A 6,056-nucleotide genomic window follows, 5' to 3' on the forward strand; every position below is an offset into this window, starting at 1 on the left:
GAGAAAGGACCCAAAGTAGGGGTCCTTTGCATGCTGATAGGGGCTGTTGCATGCTGAAACCCGAAGTTCATATGCGGTTCTGACCCGACATCTCAGAGCAGGACTTACTGGGAACAGGATCCTTCCAGGGGTGGTTAAGGGAGTGTCGTGCAGGAGCAGGTGATCCTGACGCAGCAGGACTGGGCCTCACAAGGGGGCGTGTTTAGACACAGACACGTGGGGAGGGGCCACATGAAAGTGGAGGAAGAGTTGGGGTGAGGCCTCTATAAGCCCAGGTTGGCTGTGATCTCCAAAAGCTGAGGGTCAGCAGGCGGTCCCTTGATCTTGGCCTCTGCCCTCCCGAACTTAGAGGGGATACATGGGTGGGTGCAGTCCGCCATGCTCCGTCACAGCTGCCCCCAGAGTATCCACAAGTGAGACGAGGAGGCTGTGGGGGCTGTGCTGCCCGTTGGTGTGGGGGACACAGGTTGGTGGGCAGGAGCACCTGGAGGATGAACAGTGTCTGCTGCAGATAGGATGGGTGGCCCAGGTGGGCCTGGGGGAGGGGATCTGCAACCTGGACTCAGAGGTGATACAGGGGACACAGGACCGGGTGGAGGTGAGGGGATGGAGGCCAGGTCAAGAAGGTAGCTTGTCTGCTGGGGTGGCTGGGATGGGACCACTGACCTGGGGCCTAAATGAAGGATTGATCCCGCCTGGTTCTGGATCCAGGTGTGGCCAGACTGCATTTCAGGCCCCAGGGCAGCAGCCTTCCAGCTTCTCTCAGCCCCCAGTGGCTCCAGGCTTTGCCTTTTCTCACAAACTTTTCTGTCTCTTACAAGGACACTATCCCTGAGGACTTCCCTGGTGGTCCAGTGGTTTTAAGACTTCATGCGTCCATTGCAGGGGTGCAGGGAACGCAGGTTTGATCTGTAGTTAGGGAACTAAGATTAGCATGGCCAAAAAAAATAAAAGTAGAACAAGGTAACCATCCTTGGGTTTGGGGTGCACCCCACAGCAGCATGATCTCAGCTGCATCCTAAGCTTTAATACATCTGAAAAGATCCTGATTCCAGGGAAGTTCCCAGGTTTTAGGATGTGGGGCCACTGCTCAGCCTATCCAGGAAAACTACGACTTTCAGAGCAGGAAGAGCTGAGGCTGCAGCGAGGGGTCTGGCCATGGGGGACAGGGCCCTGGGATGGATGAGAGCCATGTTCATGATGGTGGTGGACACTGTTGGGGAGGAAGGGCTTCCCACAGGGGAGGCTGTGCTGAGAGCATCCTCAGCAGGACCCCTGAGGGGAGGGGCTGCGCTTGAGCAGGACGTGGACAGGTCACCTTGAGAGCACATGGGTGTTCAGATGGGACTGGGGTGGGATGGCCCCAACACAGGACGGATGGCTGGTGTTCTTATCCAAGGGGAAGTGTGGACCCAGACACCGAGGCTGGGAGAACGCCGCTGGAGAGGGGGTGATGCAGCCAGGGTCAGAGAACTGCCAGATGCTCAAAGGGCCTTCACTTCCCCCTTCAGAGGGAACACCACTGAGACACCTCAACCTTGAACTTCTAGCTTCCAGAACCAGGGGAGAGTAAATCACCCATTCAGGGTGCTTTGTTCTGGCCACCCCTAGACACGCCTGCTTGCCTGGTCAGTCTTCATCTCTGTTCCTGTGACCTAAGCTATCACCAACTAGACCCAAAATGTCTTCTCCACTGCCTCATGGTTTCTGCTCACCCAACAGGTCAGCTGGGCGCCTTTCTTGAGGCAGCCTGGAGGTCACTGGAGTTGATTCTTCAGAGTAAATTAAATTACGGGAACTTGGCCGATGCCCGTGGCATTGGTGGGCGAATACCCTGGATCAGCCGGGGCTGGACCTTGGCAGGTGGGTGACTGGGGACCATGAGTCAGACCCTGTTCAGGTGTGAGCAAAGGTTGCTGTAAGGACCAAGAGATGCTAAAAGGACACCATCCTCTGAAGCATCCTGTGTGGTGAGAGGGCAGGACCACAGCCTGGACCCTGGAGTGATCTGGCCTCAGGTGTCTGTGACCCCATGGACTGCAGCACCCCAGGCTTCTCTGTCCTTCATGATCTCTCAGAGTTTGCTCAAACTCCTCTCCATTGAGTCAATGATGCTATCCTCTGCCGCTCCCTTCTGCCCTCAATCTTTCCCAACATCAGTCTTTTCCAGTGAGTCAGTTCTTCACATCAGGTGGCCAAAGTATTGAAGCTTCAGCATGAGTTCTTCCAATGAATATTCAGGGTTGATTTCCTTTAGGACTGACTATTTCATCTTGCTGTCCAAGGGACTCTCAACAGCCTTCTCCAGCACCACAATTTGAAAGCATCAGTTCTTTGGGGCTCAGCCTTCTTTATGGTCCAACTCTCACATCCATACAGGACTACTGGAAGAACCATAGTTTTGATTAGACCGACCTTTGTCAGCAAAGTAACGTCTCTGCTTTTTAATATGCTATCTAGGTTTGTCATAGCTTTTCTTCCAGGGAGCAAGCGTCTTTTAATTTCATGGCTGCAGTCACCATCTGCAGTGATTTTGGAGCCTAAGAAAATAAAATCTGTGACTGTTTCCACTTTTTCTTCATCTATTTGCCAGTAAGTGATGGGATTGGATGCCATGATCTTAGTTTTTTGAATGTTGAGTTTTAAGTCAGCTTTTTCACTCTACTCTTTGACCCTCATCAAGAGGCATGATCCAGCATGACCTCATCTTAATTGATGACATCAACAAACACTATTTCAAAGCAAAGTCACCTTCTGAGGTTTCAGGTGGAATATGAATTTTGGGGGTGCTAAAATGGGTCAGGCATGACTTAGCGACTAAACAATAAATCCAAGCCTTTATCTGCCCAGACCTCGGCCTCTAAGAGTGGGGCAAAAGAGTTCCTCATGGGGACCCCCCTTGGGGACAAGTAGGACACTGTATGTCCTGTGCTCAGGGGACTAAGCCTTTCTAGTTTGGTGGGATTTCAGGTCTTAGCAATGAGAAGTCAGGGTCCCAGGAGACCCGGGGAAGTTGAGATGCTTGGTCAGCCTACACTGTATCACAACAATGGCGACCCTGCAGTGGCAGAAGGCCATTGTCTGGGACATATTTCACACAAATCAGATCCTTTGGCCTCAATTTCCTGACCAGTCCCTAGAGGAGACGCTGATTGGCTCATGAGCCAATCAGAGATGGTGGGGTAGTCACATGGTACAGACCTGGTTGCTTGGGGCTGTTCTCAGAGGATGATGGGTAGACTCCTGGAATGAAGTGCCCCAGGAGCTTCTACATCCTTGAGGCCTTGGTTTCTCTTTTTATTTTGGCTGCACCATGCAGCATTCCCTGACCAGGGGCAGAACAGTGCCCCCTGCAGTGGAAGTGCAGAGTTTTCATGGCTGCTCCGCACAGCCTCTTGTCTTCTGACCTTGCTTTACGCTCTGTAGCTCACAATACCAATCACTGGTTAGCTTATGTTGCCAGATCTCCCCTGCAGCCACTGGGATTGGGGTGGGGGTGCTGGGCCCACCCTCTACCCTCTGCTGGAGGGCAGCTGAATTGGAGGTCAGTTCTGGGAGACACTGGGCACTTTACTTGGGCTCCGTAAGCCTCACTTTCCACATTTCAAAAATGAGAATATCTGTGTCCAAGTCCCTGCCCCACTGGGGGAAAGACCTGGCCATAGGGAGGGCTATTTCCATTCAGTTCAACAAAAGCACATGGCCCCCCAACTTGTGTTTGTGTGCTGGAGCTGGACAACCAGGATGCAGCCCTGAACCTGTCCTGGGATGTTTCCATAGACCTGCCTCTTTCATGGGTAAAAGGAACAGAAGAGAGCATTTCCTGTTTGTCTCTTGCTGAAATCCACAGATGTCTGGGATTTATTAGAAAGCTGGGATGTTGTTTGACTTACCCTTGAGGGATGGGGGCAATGGGGAGACAAGCTCATCTTCTTTACAGTGTTATTATTTTGTCAGAGCCCCAAAAGGTTTTTTTTCCTATCCCAACTTTCCCAAATGGTGTCCCCATGATCAAAGCCGAAACGAAGCAGGAACATGTGGGCTGCACTTGAAGTGGGTTAAAAAAAGAGGAAGCTTTGAAACCTGTTTGCTTTTTTACAGATCCTAGGTGATTAGAAATATGTCCATGTGAGGCAGAAGGTCCTATGCTGGCAGTTCTTTATTCACTAACCTATGGATTCCCATGATGTACCGGAGTGGGGTATCATTAGTTACAGTTTACAAATGAAGATGCAGAGGACCAGAAGGGGTCAGTTACCTACCCACAGTGAGACAGCCTCTGGCTGGCCCAACCCCAGTTGTGGCTTTTTCTACAGTCTTTCATCTGCACAAGCCACCCTGCATTTTACAGAGGCAAGGCTGGTGCTCAAGTTTAAGGCTCAAACACCTCTGGAGGAGAGGCTACCATGCCCCCGGCTCTTCTGGGAGTTGAGCACTGGAGAGCAGATTTTTTTTTTTTTTTGAACGTCAAGAGTGAAGAGAAGAGGACAGATGGGGCCAGGAAGTCTGAGGAAATACAATTCCCGGCTCTCCAGAATCTGGAAGGACCCTAGAGTCGTCGGTTGTTTCGTTCATAACAAATGAACCACACATGGTGACCACACAGACTGAGTTTATACTGTGTGTGGGCACAGCAGTGAGCAAGAAATGTGGTCCCTGGTCTAGCATGGCTGGTGGAGGAGGTGGATTTGAAACGAAGGTAGGTTCAGGTTGGAGAGGGTGAGGAGCAATTGAGAAAGGACAACACCGGGACGTGACTTGGGCTTCCTGGAGGTGTCGACATTACAAGGGGGCTGAAGGAGGAGAAGTGGGGGCAGAACCAGCTCTACAGCTCTGCCATTCCTCCTTTCCCCTCAGGTTTAATTCTCCTTCCCCGCTTGTGGCTGCGGGACAGCAGGACGATAATCAGAGACCACGGAAATCTTCCTTCCATGTGCCACATCTAGCTTTTGGCCTTTAAGGTCTGCCCTTCGGTCATCCTGCTCCAAGCCACCTTATAACACCACCTGAAACTGTCATGTCTATTTAGTCTCTGTCCTGTCTATCCCCCGGGCTCAGGACTGAGGACCCACTGGGAAGCCATGCCAACAGTCTAGTTCACCATTCTGGTCTCAGAGCCGCTGCTGCTGCTGCTGCTGCTAAGTCGCTTCAGTCGTGTCCGACTCTGTGCGACCCCATAGACGGCAGCCCACCAGGATGCCCCGTCCCTGGGATTCTCCAGGCAAGAACACTGGAGTGGGTTGCCATTTCCTTCTCCAATGCATGAAAGTGAAAAGTGAAAGGGAAGTCGCTCAGTCATGTCCGACCCTCAGCGACCCCATGGACTGCAGCCTTCCAGGTTCCTCCATCCATGGGATTTTCCAGGCAAGAGTACTCGAGAGGGGTGCCATTGCCTTCTCCGAGAGCCGCTAGCAGGCACTTAAATACTAAGACGAGAGTGGATGAGTCTCCCTCCACCGTAAAAAATTCCCCGCAGGAAGAGGCTCCAGGTGGAGCAGGGTCTCACTGCGGGCCCCTTGCCAGTCGCCCCTGACTGACACGGTGCGTGAGCCAGCACTCTGCAGACCACACTTGTTGAATGCCAGCTTGCGTGCCAGGGCCCTTGCTCGGCCGGAAGGCCCAGCTGGACCAGGACCTTGGGTGACCCCCTCCTTGGCTCATTGACGTCACCGCTTATTACGACGCAGAGAAGCACCGACCCACCGCCGTCCCATCACCTACAACCCTCGCCGCTCCCAGCCCCACCCAACCCGACTCCAGCCGCCCGCCCCGGAAGTCGGCGGGTCCCCGCGCTACCACGCCCCGCGGAGCCGCCCGGCCGTGACGTCAAGTGGCGAGACCCTGACGTCACAGAAGCGCGGTGGGGCGGTGTCGGAGCGACCGACCACGCGTCACCATAGCAACGGTGGGGGGGGCCAAGGTCGGCGGCGGCGGGAGCCCCACCCCCCCGGGAGGGTGGACTGGGCCCGGTTCTTTCTCGGCCCCAGTTCTTTCTCAGCCCCTGCGTGTCCTCACGGCCACGGGCCTCCTGTAGTCCGGCGGGCTGTGGCCCGGCC

This window comes from Bos grunniens, chromosome 7, assembly GCF_055505025.1.
Source record: "Bos grunniens cultivar Pamir isolate PY7600 chromosome 7, Bosgru_T2T1.0, whole genome shotgun sequence".
Lineage (NCBI taxonomy): Eukaryota > Metazoa > Chordata > Mammalia > Artiodactyla > Bovidae > Bos > Bos grunniens.